Source organism: Sinohyriopsis cumingii, chromosome 17, assembly GCF_028554795.1.
Source record: "Sinohyriopsis cumingii isolate HCF-2022 chromosome 17, ASM2855479v2, whole genome shotgun sequence".
Lineage (NCBI taxonomy): Eukaryota > Metazoa > Mollusca > Bivalvia > Unionida > Unionidae > Sinohyriopsis > Sinohyriopsis cumingii.
The window spans coordinates 61,034,959-61,052,745 of NC_142977.1; the positions used below are offsets into that span (position 1 = coordinate 61,034,959).

A 17,787-nucleotide genomic window follows, 5' to 3' on the forward strand; every position below is an offset into this window, starting at 1 on the left:
TGAAAATAAATCAGTAAAAACTGACCATGTGTAAAAATGGTAATTTTTACATTAATTTTACTTGATACAGTTCCAAGAAAACAGACAAGATTCTTGAATGTTAAACCAATTGTCACAGATTCATTCTATTTTGATATTATGTATGTAGTGGACCAGTCTAACTTGAAAATAAATAGTGCCAGATATCATTAAAAAACATGAGCTGTATCGATGTGACTGTTGGATGTTATATGACTGAAAAATATTAGAAGAGAAGGATTTTGTTAACTTAAAAACATGTTGCACTGGACCATCGTTAAGGGATAAACCAAGGCAGATCAAGGATACTACAACATTCATAATTTGTGGACTTTATGACTATTCGCAAAATTACTGGAGACATGTAGACTAGCGAAAGTGAGTGTTATGCATAAATAATGTATCCATTTTGATAAGCTGAGTTTGCTTTGTGGTTTATTCCAATATATTTTCCCTTTATTTGTACATTTTTACCATTGACTTTATTTAGGCTTCATGAGTGCTTCTTCCATGGGGAGTCAAATGGTGGGCACTTCATCCATCCAATATGGCTGCTCTTTAGTCAACTGGAAAACCCTGCCTTTCAAGATCTCTAACTTGGGTTCAAGCTGGGTGTTGTCAACAGTAAAATATTACACCACATGGCATAAGGACAGCTTATCATTTAATATGTGGCAACTCTGTGGAAAATACATATTGATGACTTCTTGGCACTTATCCTGCAAGGAAAAAGACATAATCTGGATGAGTTATGTATAGCAATGGACATACTAAAATCACAATTAGAATCAAGTTTGTTTCTGAGACTTATTTAAACAATACATGTGATGGATAGAGATTATAATTCATCCTTTTAACAAATCTGATGACTTTGGAAGACTTCAGACTGAAATGTTTAGACAGAAAAGTTACTGCTATTATCTTACTATAAAAAGGTGAGACACCAAGCTTAAAATGCAATACTTATTGAGATGGAGGAGCTATGAAAGTCACTATTATACATTATAACAAAGTCTGATGACTTTGAGAGACTTTACACAGAAAAGTGACTTCTATACCTCATTATATGCAGTTGAAAATGCAGCACTTAATGAGATTGATGGGTTATACAAGTCACTACAATATCTCACCATATACAAGTGAGACAGTAAGATATGCAGTACTTAATGAGATGGATGAGATCAATGTCATTGTATGCAAAAACCTCTTCTGCTTTGTTTCACTGAAAATCATTACCAAAATAAAGCATCAACAAACCTGGAGATTTAACTATCAAACCACCTGTACAGATATGGGCCACATGTTGAACATGCCACATATTTGATATATTTTTATTTGTTACCTTGCTGTTTGTCTGCTTAGGTAGTAAACAGAGACAAAGGCTGAAAGGAAGCTGCTGAGCAACTGATAAAAGAGCCACAAAAGACTCATAGCATGCAAGAACCAATGTTAAATTTCATGGGTGATGTTGCACTCCAGCATATTAACTGGTAGTTGTTTTTCACTTACAATATTACTGAGTTGCTGCTTTCAAACAATCTCTGCCAATGTGGTTTTCCATCGGAGACAGAATGTGTGTCCTTGAAGAACTTGTCACCCACACAATTTGCAGCAGGGTTTCATTTCTCCAATCAAGAATACTCCTGGATCTGCTTATTTGTCTGAGGTGGATATTGAGCTCTGGGATACTGATAAAAGCTGTGGGATTGCATGTTGTGTATGGGTTTGAAGATCCAGTCTGGGGTAAACCCAAAGATGGAGAACAGCAGCTGTCTGGGATAGAGCATCTCATTTCAGTCAGTGAGCATTATGCTATTTCTCAGCAGATGATAGGCTACACATGGTGACCAGGATACCTGGTGGAGGAAGAGTCCAGAAAAACCCAACAGAAAGATATTGGCAAACTTTCTCACATACCCACATTGCCTGAACCCACACAAACAGACCAGTCCATCTGGTTGCCACCCTGTAGTTCACAGTAATTCCTAACATGAAAAACTTTATTATTTTTTCCATGTCTTAAGGTTGTAATACCCATCACAGAATGGTGATGCTGATTGGGTTCTGCAGATGGGTAGCAATAAATTCGCTGTTACCAAAATACAGCCAAAATGTTGTACTATACAGGTCTATACAAAATCTCCAGCAGCTGGAGCACTATGCACATCCTTGATGCACATCACCTCTTCCAGAGCCAAGGGCATAACTAGTGGTTTGATCAAAACGACATGCACTGTCCAAGTCAGCACTGCTAATATGGCAATGCCACAAGTATTTTGTTATCAAAGCAACTCAAAATACAGCATCAGCTGCATCCTTAACAACAGTGATGCTGATAGAGCACAGACCCATGAACTTCTAACTGCTGCTCAACTTCACTGTGTACCTCTGAGATGTAGTTTTGCTAAGATCAGATTTATTGGCACAGCTGATATGTAGATGTGACCCTGAGTGGAAGAATAATGTATATAAGTAAAACTTTGGAATAGCAGACAATAAGATCAAAGTTTCACAACCTTAGCTGTTTGGTGTATACCACTAGTTATATTGTATACCACTAGTTATATTGTATACCACTATTTATATTGTATACCACTAGTTATATTGTATACCACTAGCTATAACCACATCAGTGTTCACAGTGACCTGCTTCCTGTCTGCTGGAACAGCAGGACTGCCAGAGATGGTGGACACAGCTATTGTCATTTGTTTAAGTGCTGACAATGCCACTGCTGCTGCTCAGTCACATGCATCAATAACTGACATATCTGGAAGCCACTGATGTGTTCCACTCAACGTCTAGCTGATAATGACCACATGCCATACTACCAGTCAGGCCTCTCAGAAAAAGCTGACATTTAACTACTAGGCCAGAACACTAACAAAGGGGCAAGCTACAGCACGTCTTCAGAGTTCATGTTCTGACCAATGCAGAGCTTGCACTCATGATCAGACAGCAGTACAAGGGAAAAGGTGAGTGCCATCTGACTGCTGGTTAGTGATGATCAAGAGTAACAACATGTGGAACATCAACCTAAATACACCAGCGAAAAGCATGAAGATAATGTGTATGCTCTTCCATGTTGTGGCACATAGGGCTGATTTCACATGCAATAGTATTTCTACAGCTCCCTTATGAATACGGTGTTAGTAATGACTTAGGGCATCTCAAATCAGATCTATAGCCTGTTACAACTCTTTGGTCATAAACTAAGTAACAGAAAAGTGCAAAAAGGAACAATTTGTGTAAAATTCAACAAATAATTTATAATACAAAGCAAAAAATCTGATAAATTTTTTAGTGATTTTCTCAATAAAATTTCAAATTACTCTGCAATGTAATAAGAAAGCAATCAAACACAGTTTTTTGTTCATTTGCAAATGTGGTGGTTAGTGAAACCTAGCTACACAGTGACATTTTTTATTGGTCAATGTGTCAAGTTTGATTGATAGGTTGGAACCATCCACTACCAGAGACCAATGTTGGTTCATTCTGCCATCCCAGTTTGCCCAATACGGAAGGCCATATGTTCTAGCAGTCAGGAAGGCACATTGAAAACACAAGCAAAGGTGTGATGTTGCAGAACCAAAGATCAGTGCCAAATCCATCCCCAAATTTCCTGCACAATAAGATCACACATTCTCTCCTGGTCTTCACAGCCTCAGCACCACAGTATATGCACATGCAGCTTCTTCTATATAGCTCTCTTCTGCCCAGCTTAAGCCCAATACATTTATTGTTGCTCCAAAACACTATGGCTAATCAAAGCACGTGAAATTATATTTAAAAAACAACCACCCCGCCCGAAAAAAGGAAGTCTACAACCAGAACCACCCACAGGGGTTTCCTTATCAGCCGGGAACCAGGTATCTATATGGATACCTGTACTTTACACCCAGCTACTTTTTAAAAAAATTACTTATCCCCAATGGGGGAGGTCCCCCACCTACTCACTCTTCAATGTAAAATCTAATGGAGGGCCATGCACCCCCAGTTTGACATCATCTGTGGGGCACTGCCAGCTGGGTGACAAGCAATTTGGACCAACCCATGTGGGTGGGAAGAATGGGGAGTTTGCTGGTCCAAAACCAACAGTTTGGAACCAATGCTTACTCTGGGAACTGGCTTCAAACACCTGTAAAAGCAAAATTTTCAGACCCCCATAAAAAATTTATGAAAATATTCAAGCTTAAGAAAAACAGGATTTATTCACTTCATACTATTTATGTAGTTAATTTTCTTCAAGCAGACAGTACAGACATATTTATTGCTGTGCATCACAAATGCAGACCAATTTTAGGGCTTACTTTGGTTAAGTACACCTAAGGTTTGTTCAAAGAAAAAGTTATTTTTTACTTCAAAATTAAATTGTAAGATATATATTTGTAAACAATTTCTTTTTTTACAAAATTGAATATTTGTCTGAGTACCATAAATGGAGCATTAATATGTGTGCTCCATGTTCAACAGTCCTGTGTAGATAAGAAACATGTAGCAGTAAAAATGACATGTGCTGAAACAAGTTTTCTTCCTTTCAGTCACTATGACATTCAACTCTGACCTTTTTAATCCAAATCCACAGATTATTCCCAAGTGCAAACTAGCCATAAATGATGAAGAAATTAAATTACTGTACAGAAACCATGTTTCTTCTTTCAGTTGACCATTACCTTTGAACTTTTGACCCAAAAATCAATAGTTATTCCTTATGGTAATGGCAAAGCTATATACAATGTTTGGTAACTGCAGATCAGGGATCTCAAACACATGGCCCTTGGAGTTGTTTCCTGAGGCTGCAATGAAACCTGGAATTTGTAAAATAGTTAATAATACATATTATATTTTTACAGCCAGCTAGTTTTTATAACAAATTTAATCTGTGTCATTTACTTCTGGTTTCCAACATTTCAATTAGCTATCTTTTATATGAGCCACTTTGGCTGTATGAAAAGGTATACAATGATGCGGCCATTGAGCGAAATTAATGTACTAGTCCTCATGTGGCCCTCATTGTGATTTGAGTTAGAGACCCCTACTGTACATGATGGCAAAGAAAGCTATTGTGCAGAAACCACAAATCACCCTACCAGTGGGTGACCAAGTCACCCAAAAAAACCCAATAAATTTCGCTTCCTACTAGGAATGTGAAAATGACTTCACCATGTGATTTTTTTGAGCTACACTTAGTGACAGCAGTTAAGAGCTTTTCAGATGCTCAATCAATCCAGCTCAGTGTTGTACCCTCAGTCAAAATATATGGTTCAGCCTTTGCAGGTATCACAAAAGTTAAGCAGTACTAGGCAAAGTAGGTGACTAAGTTGCCTAACAAATGTACACTTCGCCTTCTTCTGTTAGCAAAGGAAAAACAAATTCGCTGTGATGTTAGTGAGATACACTGCGTGACAAAAGGTTACCATAAATACTCATGTATAAGCCGAATAATTTAGGAAAAAACAAAGGCCTGGAAGAAAGGGGTGGGTTGGCTTATCCACGGTCCAATGTCTAAACTTGACAGCTCTAAGGTCTTTTTATTGACTACTGTAATGGCTATAAACGTTGGGACAAGAAGCAATAATTTCTTCCGTGTCCTAAGACATAGGCATGTAGAAAAGTAACTTTCGGTGACCCGACAATTATTAAACTGTTATAAAGTACAATGATTGATTTTGTTATTATTTTGCACGTGCGTATTTTCTGATTTCTCCAACACGAAATTAAATAAAGGTAAATACAAAATACAAACTTCATAATTCGCGGGCTGGTTGAGTTTACCAGGGAGACCATACTGAACTACATGTATAATGTACAGTACTTACACAGTGCAAAGCTGACAATCCTTACTCATTCCCAAACATATTAAATGCAGGTTTTGTTTCAACCAAATTGCATTCTTCCAGACAACTTTTCAGCAAGCCCTTAATAGCTGTTTCATTTATGCTGAATCATGCACTAACAATTTACTCATTTTCAATGATATAAGCGATCCCACAAATTGAGGTAATAGTTTTAAAAAGGTACGCGTGTTTAATTGTACAAGGCACATAACCAGCATAATTTACATGTTTAGGAAGAGTGGTAATAATAAAGGCTGAAATTCTCATATAGATCAACTAAGATCAACATCAATCAATTTTAGTTTTGTGTTTTAGCTGAACAAACATAACTTTCCACAAAATAGAAAGCTTGATGTTTTGGCATCTCCTATGTTGATAGTTGGCGAATTTGTCTTTTGTTCTGCGACAGCAGTACAGGCCAGTTAATCATTAAAACCCTGAAACTGGCTTGTGATAAGAGGACATTCTGACCGGTAACTCAGTACATTGATGAGTAAGTGCGTTTTATTCCATAATATAACCACGATTACTGTAGTTTTGTAACACTGGGTGTAAGGCATACCAATGAACTTTTCAAAAGCTAAGTAGGGAGACTGAATATTAAAAAAAAATAGAGATTGTGACCTAAAATCAGGAGGTTTCTTGTGGCATTTTTAAAGCCTTGTTTTCACTAAATATTGATCAATCTTCCTGGTCCAACATGCATGAAAGAAAGACTCACCATTTTTCCCATGACATGCCCTATATTCCCCCAGGATGTGCCGTATTTTCATATTCTGGTCAGCTGTGGTCAAACTGCACAATAGCTAAAGGTTCTTCTTAAATAAACAAGCAAGAAAGCCAGCGTGACTAATTAAAAGTTAATCCTTATCCATGCAACTATTTTGTGGAAATGACTAGTAATCATTCATAATTCAAAGAAACCACGTTCTACACTATTGTGTGTTACGCAAGCACCAGCAATTGATTGGCAAATAAAGGAGTCCCAATCTTGTTGAACAAAAGGTGTGTGTGTGATTTGGATTTTTAACATAGCTTCAATAATTTTTCAGTCATATCGCTACGATGTCTACAGTGTGGCAGTTTATAGAGATGTCAAGTACTGGGGCATAATGCTGCAGACATGTAGCATTATGTCCCACCCAGCCAGATTATCCTGACACCAGGCTGACCAGTCCTAACACTAACCTCTTAATGCTGAGCGCCAAGCGTGGCAGTTGTTAGTACCATTTTTGTAAGTCTTTAGTATGACTCAGCCATGGATCAAACCCACGACCTCCCACATCCAAGGCAGATACTCTAACCACTAGGCCACCAGAGCGATTATTGAACTAAAGGAACCAAAATAGCCAGCTTCATAGTACCATACATGTGGTAACTATTTTCCCCTAGTTGTATATCCAACCTTATTCCCTTATTGTCCATTCGTAAAGGATTTATTATTGTTTATTACAAATCATGTATTCTGAATTCGTTTTTTTGAGGACACATCTGCTGTGTGGGATGTATTTTCATTCCTTCTTTTAATTTAATGATGGTAATTAACATTGGTATATACAAGTTTCTTTCGTGGGAATGACACTACAGCATATGGAGTTACAGCATTCGTAGTGATCATTCTTAGGATTGAAATTAATTGTGGACAATTTTAGTGTTGTGTTTTTTTCTTGTTCTGGTTTATTTTTTTATTATTGTAGAGGTAACAAAAATCATTAATTTATGTGAATAATGTTAAACTTAACATTCTGTTTAGTGAAGAAGCAAATTCTTTATAGCAAAGTAATTAGTTTGTCACAACAATAATTCACAGGTGATACAACAGAACATGTAGGACTTTTATTATTTAGAAGAAATGAAAATCGAAGACATAATGTAATAATCAGGAGTGCTCTGCAAATATCAGAAGATATGAAATCAGGAGACAGGTGTGCAGGGACCCCAAAAATCAGGTGTTTTTTTTCTTCTCCTGGTGTGGAAGTTGACAGGCATGGTGTAAGGTAACTTACATCAAACTACAACTCGCCTTTTATGGTATTAGCATAATTTTTTAAGCATTATTTCTGAAACTTTATTATTGTATTTTGGAGATATTAAAGTTTAGCACAATGGTACCCATGATTCGACTCCAAGGGATGTACTTAATTCAGCACGTAATCAAACCTACAATGTAAATGCATTGGCGCCATTATGTAAATACGTTCAGTAACCTAATTGCGAGCGTTGAACTGAACAGTATTGTTTGTTCATTGTGTTGTCATACTGGGATTACATTTTAATGAGTTAGGTATTTACGATTTCAGAGCAAAGTAAAAACATAATTACTGGTGCACTGATATAAAATGTCCAATGCAATAATGCATGAACAAACAATAATCGAGTCAAAAGGGAGAGGTAATGTTATAGCAACTCACAACTGCTAATTCTTTTCATCGTTCGATCAAATTATACACAAATCTACATTAGAGAAAAACAAAAAGAAAACAGAAAATTAAATAAATTACTTTTCAAACAAGTTTATACCATTTCTTTTTAAATATCATGCAAGCCAACCTCGAGATAAGTATACATGTAAATATTTTTTAAATTTAAGTTTGCAAAAATAAATGCATTTAGAATTTACCTCGTGCATCTTGAGATGTATCGGAGTTGTAGGTTGGCTTATACACGGGACATGCACTTTTTAGTGTTTATATACATTCAGTCTCGGGGTCTGCTCATACGTGATTGGGCTTATACGCGAGTATATACAGTAAGTCTTTTGAGATGCTCCCTCACTAAAGCCTAGTCTTAGGCTTTGCAAGTGTCACAGGGGTTAAGCTAAAATTCAAACTGGGTGATTAAGTCGCTTAAAAAAGTGTAAACTTCGCCCTCTTCTGTTAGGAAAACAAAAACGACTTCACCATGTACTTTTAAAATTTTTTTTACAGATACATTGAGTGACAATAGGTTTGTCTTTTGAGATGCTCCCTCAATAAAGCTCGGTTGTTCCAGTGTTGTGCCCGAAGGCGAGATAATCTGCATACTTCAAACTGATTTAGATTTCTCCTGTAAGTTATCCCTGCCTGATCTCAGCAAGTTTTCATTATCATCTTAATTAAAATATAAAGGTGGCACTATACAGTTTCGTATTTTGCATAGGGTATTTAGGATTTTAAAGAAAAAGAATTTCCCCGGCTTTCCTCACTAGTTATACTGGCTATTTAAAAAAGACCTTGTATATCTTAGGTATAATGCAAAGAACCTTTAGTTCCCTTTACTTTGGTGTATGATTGATGTGTGTACTATGGGTTATAGAGTTTTCAGCTTGGCCTTACTTCAGATGTGCACCTTTCAAAAAAGTGCTAGCTCTACTTGGTCATTTTCACTTCCTGAACTTCAGAGGTAAATTGTATAAAAAGAGCCAATAACTTTTTTTTACATTTTATATATTTGGTAATTCATTCATTGCACTTTCTGAAGCTGGTATTGTCTAGTCGGCAAAATTCATTTTCCCTATTTTAATACCTGCTACGTATAGTGTACTTTAGACTAGTTCAGGCTGATTTTTAAACTCAAGGGAGCAGTAATTTTTGTTAGCAGTGTGCTTAAATCATGTAAAATTTCCAAAAGTACAATATCCAAAAGAAATATCATCCACATTACATTAACGTAGCATAGAGGTATAGCAACATTCTCTCCATTGCGCATGTTTTAATGCGAACTACTTCACCTTACATACGTCACTCTCTCAAAAGTACATATTATCTAGTGAGCGCCCCCAAAATAAAAAAACTTTTGTGGAAATAATGGCGGACTTTGTCCTGTATAGGAACCACTTCATTACACTGTAAGTTTCGTAAATTCTTGGGCAAATACATTATGGAAAATATTAAATTCATAGGGGAAAAAAGCACAAATATGTGATTGAAATTTAGCTTAAAAATGTAATTACGGAGGTCAGAAACGTACAGAACAATACGTTGTGGAATACGGGAGGCAATGTTAGGGTCAGGGTTGTTTTTCACCTAACTCATTTATCATGTGAAATTACGAGAGAAAAAAAAATTGTTACGCAAATACTATTTGATCATGTGTTTCTTATGAATAGTTACGATAATGTTTTATCTGCAACAATGAAATTAGGACGAACAGAATGCTATGAAGATGCTTGTGCATTTGCTCTCATGTAGACCAACAAACATATCTCCGTTTTATCTGTAGTGTAACTCCGTACATTTTCAGGTCATTGTCATTAAATGCAACTAAAAGTACCTAATTCGTTTTAAATGTGAGGACACATTCGTGAATTACATTTAATGATGACTAACAACAAGCCTTCTCTTACAAATTTCACTTATATGCAAACATTTTTGTATAGCCTACCCAACCCCACAGCAAACAAATCTCTAAATTGGCTTATGTCGATATTACCTTGGTTCAGACGGTGAAGAGATAATCAGGTAGTACTGTAGTTGCTAAGTTGAGGCTGCTCATCCACAACAGTGGTGGTTTGAACACTATGGTGTGAAGACAGATGTGCATGTACTCTCATGAATTAACAGTTTCTACTGTGCTCATCTGATGTTATATGGACAAAAATCATCACATACATCTCTCCATCCAAACATACACAATAAATAATTTTCAACTTCAGCACAAACTGTTACTTTAACGCTGAAAAGAAGTGCTTTCATGTATCGAGCTTCTTCTTTGGCTTGTATTTGTGACCAGCTGTTGCCATTCAGAGTGACTGAAGAATTTCTCCTATGAAACTCCATCTAACCCATTGAACACTTTGCACACCTCAATGATGTTGCCCTACCGTCATCTGAAGTACAGTGTCAACATGTTGAGGACTTTTAGTCTATCCTGATATGCCAAGTCCTTTATGGTCATTAACTAACCTTGTTGTTCTCCTTTGTAGTATCCAACTTAAATTTGGGGGTGGAGGTCCTTGGTTCTCATACTCTAAGATTGGTCTAACTACTGCAGAATGCAGTTTTGTTGGTACAGTACCATCACGATGGCTGGAACTTTTCTTGATCACTGCCAAGCGGCTATTGTCCTTTTAACCAAAGCATCCATCTTTTTGTGAAACTTTAGTTTAAAATCAATCAAAACAATCAGGTCCTTTTCTTCTGATATGGTTGCAAGCTTGTTATCAGTTCTGTCTTTGGAATGGTGTGGATTGTTGTATCCTACTGTAGTGCATCACCATCCATTTGGCTTTATTCCATATCAGGTGCCTTTTCCTTTCATCACTTTTCCATTTTGTTTACATATCTGAGTGCTTCATATTGATCAGCTGACACTATATCTTTAAACACATGTGTATTGTTTGCAAATATCCTCCTAATACTGCTGACAGCATCTGAGATGTCAATAATGAAGACACAAAAACAGCAAAGGTCCAAGGAAACTACCCTGGCGGATGCCACTGGTAACAGGAATCCAATATGACTTTGTACCACTGATTACTATCCCGGCTTTGTCCTGTTAAGAAGCATCACACCCAGTCCAACAAACCCAAAGGATTTTATTTTGGTGAGTAATCATCTCTCATGGGCCATCTGGCCAAACCTTCTTGATGTGAAAGTACAGAGTATCAGCAGGTAGACTCGTGTTCAGCATTTTTTTCAGTGCACTCAACTGGACTGTGCAAGATCATCCAAAAATAAATCGATGTTTCCTGTAATATTCTGTGGCATCTCAGACCAATGATTCCAAAACCTTGCAGAGGACAGATGCGAGACACATGGCGGTAGTTGTCTCAACTTCTATCCCTGCATTTAAACAGTTGTTTTAAATATCCAAGTTTCCAGTCTTTGGGTAACTGACCACTATCTTTTGATTTTTCACAAATTACAGTAAGAGCCTTGGTCAACACTTCACTCATCATTAGTACCCTTGAGTGTAGTCCCTCAAGGCGGGCTAATTTGTTCTGGTCCAGTTCTGTTAGCTTCTTCAAGACCAAATTCTCATTCAAAGTCAATGATACAAGCACCAATGAAACTGCTTGCAAAGATGGGTATGCTGCCATTCACATCCTCATTTGTGAATATATATATATATATATATATATATATATATATATATATATATATATATATATATATATATATCAGAGGCGTAGCTGGGGGTCAGGGGGGTACATATGTTCCCGGGCGCCAAGGTACTGGGCACCAAAATGAGGCTTACAACGTTACATTATAATAAGTAAACAAGGATAATATTCAAAAATGTGATTAAACGGGGAGGGGGCTGGGGCGCCAATTTTATAGTTCGTCCCCGGGCGCAAAATATCATAGCTACGCCTCTGATATATATATATATATATATATATATATATATATATAATTGTTCAGGCCTCAGACTCTAGTATTTTTGTAGAGGAAAGACAATCTCCGAATCTGTGTGATTCAACTGAACATCTTGTCAAAAACTTTAACTCCAAGTACACAACGTCGTATTTCTGCTGATTCGTCTAAAACAACTTGTGACTGGTCTGGAGAAAAGAAACTGTTTACTGTCATGTGCTGAATTACAGCATCTGTAACCAAAGTTCCATAGAATACGTGAAAAAGAGATGAAGCACAGAGGGTGATACTTATTTGGTGAAGATCCGCGGTTGGAAAGATTTGTGTATTTGGAGTTAGGGGAATATGGCGACAGAATAGGGGTTTGAGGATGGCGAAAGAGACGACCTGAATGAGTAAGTTGAGGGTGTTATCGGTTAGTTTTGGCGAAAAGCCCCCCAAAGTGGAAGAAACCAAGTGGTTGGTTTCAACCGGTGCGGTTTGCATATGTCGACATTAGATATGGATATGCGTATAGCGTATATAGCATGCTCAGGAAACACGACAAAGATAGCCACAGGTCCTCGACGCGAGGTTATGTTAAAAAAAAAAAAAAAACAATCATCTGAAGGAAAAAAAATCGAGAGTGAGAAAAAATACCTCAGATTATGGCCAGTTCTGACATAGGACCCTGTATATCATATACTATAGAAGAGAGATAATAGCTTTTACCTCTCTTTATGTGAATAATCGTATTGTTCATGATGGGGAAACTGGGTTTCAAAGTAGTTTCATGACTTTCACTCACTAAACTTTTCTTGAACAAGAATGAACTGAAGTGAATGATACAATTGCTTCAAAATCCAATGAACACCAAAATAATCGACTTATTGCTGTTTCTGAGGTAAAGAAGGCAAAATGCAAGCAATTATATTTACTATTTTTCCTAGACCTACGAAGAATGAAAAACCACCAGTGGAACACTTTGTTCATGCATGTTGTTACCTTGTGAAGAATAATAAAAGGTGACATGAAATACTGAAAATATCCCTGAAAATACTGAAAAGCATAATAAGGGGGTGCACAGCTCTGCATCATATTGTATTTGGGGTGGGTGTGAAATAGCTCACTGTACCTTTTGGCAGTTATATTCATATATTCTAAATAAAGTACTTGGATACCTTAGATTAAATTCTCAAGTTTGATAAAATATTTGAATCAACTTTTGTTTAATTTTTCTTCAAGGTACTGATACACCTGATGGCAGCAGTTGAAGGAATCTCCTACCTTGAGGCTGAAGTCCTCATCCAAGACAGTTGTCAGCAGAAAATTTGTTCTTGATATGTGTATATCTTGCTGTTTTTTTAAAAAAGTTTATACAGCTGTAAATGATAACACAAATAAAAGAATTAAAATAATAACCTAGTTGTCGTTTGAGAAAATGAATTCTACCTATTTTGCAGACAGTGATCCTCCTGTACCTCGCATGTAATACAACTAAATCAGTAAAATATAACCAACCATATATAAAATGGGAAACCCAATGATTACTAATAAACTAATAAAAATAATGCTCCTCTTTTTTTCCTTCCCTTTTTTTTTTTTTTTTGCTCCTCTTTCTTTTCTTGATAAAATTTAGAGGGACACAGGGAACGTGCGTATGGGAGAAGTATGAGGCACAGACGTTTCAGGGCTAAGTCTCATGCCTGTAAAAGAGTCTCAGAAAACCCCATACGCAGGATATGGACAAACAGAACAAATACGTGGGGAAATAAGAGTTAACTCTACATCAAGGGTTACCCATCGTAACATGTAGGAAAACTAACATATTTTTTACTTATTTGATTTTAGGTCATTTCTGATCATTTTTAGGATTTAAAAGTATCATCTACACCAGATATGGCCCAACTCATAGCATACTGGCCATCCATCCATCTTTCCAGGACTAAATTCCAAAATGTTGCATGAAGCATCATGCAACAACTTGGAATAACCCCAATAAGTTCAGTGGGACAACAATAACAAGATTCTTAGGCCTTTAATATGTTCCAAATATTATATTTCTGCAACAACTCCCTTGAAGACTTTTCCTAGATTTACAATAGTATTTAAAAGGATTAATTTTTTTTTTAAAAATGGCATGTATGCATCATAAAGTATTCACTGAAGTAACCCCCATAACTGTGAAATACAAGTCTTTTTCTTCCGCAGCCTATTTAAGAATCAACGCTGACATTTCAAGCTACATATCCCTTAGCATAATGAATTTGATACCGATCTTGAGTTCTACCATTCGACTTGGGCAGCACACAATATCCAATACTAGCCCAAAACTATGTCAAACCAAAAATTGTGCTGTATGTAAATCCTGGGAATAAGTAGATGTTATGAAACAAAAACACTATGTCTTAAGGAATAAAAAAGTTAATTTCACAATCACAATCAGTCATCAATACAAATCTAGAAGAGTTCAAACATTTCTGAACAATAATGTCTTAACTGCAAAAAATTAATACCAAGATGGTCAAATGGCAATAGCATGCATGCCTTGATTTGAGCAAAATGACAAATTTAAATATTGTGAGAAAAGTTGGATTTAAAGCTAATTTTAAAACCATGCCACATTCTTGTTCATTATAGCAGAGATCAACCAACAGCTAATTGCAAAAAATAGCAGACTCAGCTGGAGATTGTAGGACAAATAAACCGGCTTTTGTACTACAATATAAATGGCGGAACACACTGAAGAGATTGCATCTATCCCTGAAGAGCCAAAACATCGTGGTGCTTCAAGACATTGTTGGTTTGGACTTTGTAACAGTGATAGTAGATATTCAGATCACGAACATATGATGTGTGTATTTTGGATTCCATTTCCAAAACCGAAAAATAATCTCAAGAAGTGCGGGTGTTAGGTCCGTGTCTGTGTAAAGGGAACTTTTACTACTGACAAAATCACAAGATGGACATATATCTGCAGTAAACATTTCGTAGGTGAGAATAGACTGACGACTGATCATCCCAACCCTATCCCAGCAACACTTACACCATATCAGGTTCGTCATTTACATCTGTTTAGAAATTATAACATGTTAGATTAACATCGGGGATGGGGGATGTTTTTATTCAATAGATGTGCTAGTAATGCAAAGCCTTTCAGTTCCGTGATACAGGGGTGAATCCAAGAATGAAAAAAGGGGGTCTAGATAAATAAATAAATAAAGAAAAGTACACAAGAGCTCAAACTTTAAAGTATATATATATATATATATATATATATATATATATATATATATATATATATATATATATATATATATATATAACAGAAATAAGAAAAAACACTTAAGATTTATTGACCTGAGTAACTTTATTGCAAAGTTTAGAATTGACCAGTTATATATATATTCCTGCCTCCTCACTCATTTGTATACTTCAGAATTATATACAGGCCTGCTCATTGCATGGGGGGAGGGGGTACTTAGGGTCCCACCATCAACCCAGATATCAGAAGAAAAAAATATTTTGACAATAAATTTTCAAATGTTATCCTTGTAGGTGTCTAAATAATGGTAGATTACTACAGGCTTGATATAGAGAACTGCACAAAGATGTTTATATGCAAAATATAAACTAGTAGTTGGATCCATGGGGCATAATTTATGTATTACCAAAATTTGCAGTTTATATATTATATAGCAAGACAATGTTACTGTTCAAATGGCAGCTTATTTAATATGTAGGAACCTTTATTAAGATAATTCTTTTAAGTGTAAAAATATAAACACAAGTAAACAAACTTATAAATTTCAGACATTAAAAATTCAACTGTGATTTGTAACATATTTACTTATGTCTTCTGGTTCATTTTGTAGATACCAGAAGAGGCCATTATGCATAGAGCAACCCCTGTTTGTGATGCTGGGACACAAACTACCTAATATGACAGTGATGGGGTTGCCAGTAAAAATGTAAAGGAAACAGTGATTCCAAAATGGTGGAAACTTCTTTAAAAAAGACAAAAGTTGCATCACCAGTAGATTTTATTTTGATATTCTATTGAAAAGTCAAATGATTCATGAATATTTCAGGATGGCATGTTATTTGCTAAATGATAAACATTTCTACATTGTCATCAAATTTAAAACATCTTGTGTACAAGTGTATTATCATAAAAGAATATACAACTTTATTATTTTGAAATGATACATGTAGATTAACTCTTCTAAATGTTCTAAACACATGAATTAAAACTGTCTTCAGTATAGACTAAACCAAAACAGAGAGTCATGTCAATTACTTCATTATATTTATATCTTTTTTCTGTCATATATATATATATATATATATATATATATATATATATATATATATATATATATATATATATATATACATATATACACACACACTGTGGATATAAATTTTCCATTGTTGAAGTTTGTAAGATAAAAGCGGCAATAAAAATGCAGTTCCATACCATTGTTTTGTATTTCCTTTTACATGCTGTATTATCAGCTGCTGTCATTGTTTGTCCTACATTTTCACTTTTGTGTATCACATGATACGCATAACACATTTACATGACGTGTCGCTGATCTCTGCTATACACGCTATCTTGAATGTTGCAGATCATGGTTATTCTGGGTAGTAGTTACTCAGTTTGATATAACATGATGGCAAGTTTCAATAACAAATTTATGTGTGATTTGGATTTTTAATGTAGATGCAACAATTTTAGTCATATGGCTATGACATCTGAAGTGTGGCAGTTTAATGTGATGTCTAACACAGAACATCATGCTGCAGACATGTCACATCATGTTCCACCTAGTAACATTATCCTGATACCATGTCAACCAGTCCTAACACTAACCACTTAATGTTGAATGCCAAGTGAGGCAGCTGCTTTATCATTTTCATTAGTCTTTGATATGACTCTGCTGGGATTAGTACATCAGTAGGCTTACAGGCTTTAATTATTGGTTTTTATTAAGATGCTGCTATATTCACTTCTTTTGTGACCTGGATCATTGTGTACATTTGGTGAAAAAACTTATTGGGGGGGGGGTCATATTCTGGCGACCTATGAATTAGTGAATGGAAAGCAGAGGTCTCGGAAATGCTTAATCATGTGTATTTGGATGAACAATTTTTTTATCTAGCCCACTGAAAATCACAGGAGTCATCCTTATACACGCAATAGCTTGTGTGGCAAATTAAATGGCTTGCCAGTCCTGCTTCGACCAACTGCTGGATAAGAAAATGTGTTGAACAATTAATCACTTTAGCTGTGCTGATATTTACAATGACAGAATTCAGTGTGTCTGAAAGGCCTACAAATGTATATATTGTCATTATATGAGTACTTTAAAAGAACATGATGCAATTACTGGACATCAAGTTCAAAGACTTCAGCTAGCTGCTGAGTGGTGGGAAAATGTGCTAATATTTACAGTGACTGAATTGACAGGCAGAGAGACCCAGAGATGTACATGTGGTCATTATAAGAGTACGTCAAGTGAACTACTTTAGCTTTCATTATCTTCTTAGCTGAATAAGTATAGTAGCCCATTTGATCTCGAAATCAGGGTATGTCAAAACTTTGACAAGAAAAGGCTGTTTGCAAATTTGGATAAGCATTTTGGGGTTAAAGGGC

At 35.9% G+C, this 17,787-nt stretch overlaps 2 long non-coding RNA genes across 3 annotated transcripts in view; one reads left to right on the top strand and one right to left on the bottom strand.

Annotated features, from left to right (window-relative positions):
* The window catches only part of LOC149779061 (uncharacterized), a 26,796-nt gene extending 14,154 nt beyond the window's left edge, over nucleotides 1–12,642 (bottom strand). The window contains exons 1-3 of the long non-coding RNA XR_016415567.1: nucleotides 10,264–12,642; nucleotides 4,690–4,824; nucleotides 493–737 (exon numbers count right to left, since the gene is read on the bottom strand). This is a non-coding gene — a long non-coding RNA (uncharacterized LOC149779061). The remainder of the gene's footprint in view (nucleotides 1–492; nucleotides 738–4,689; nucleotides 4,825–10,263) is intronic.
* Nucleotides 9,648–17,787, top strand: part of LOC149779062 (uncharacterized) — a 23,683-nt gene continuing 15,543 nt past the window's right edge. The window contains exon 1 of one of the 2 annotated variants that reach the window (XR_016415565.1): nucleotides 9,648–9,679. This is a non-coding gene — a long non-coding RNA (uncharacterized LOC149779062). Of the gene's footprint in view, nucleotides 9,680–12,964; nucleotides 13,033–17,787 lie in introns of those variants that run through there. The other variant, XR_016415564.1, reaches the window with a different exon arrangement.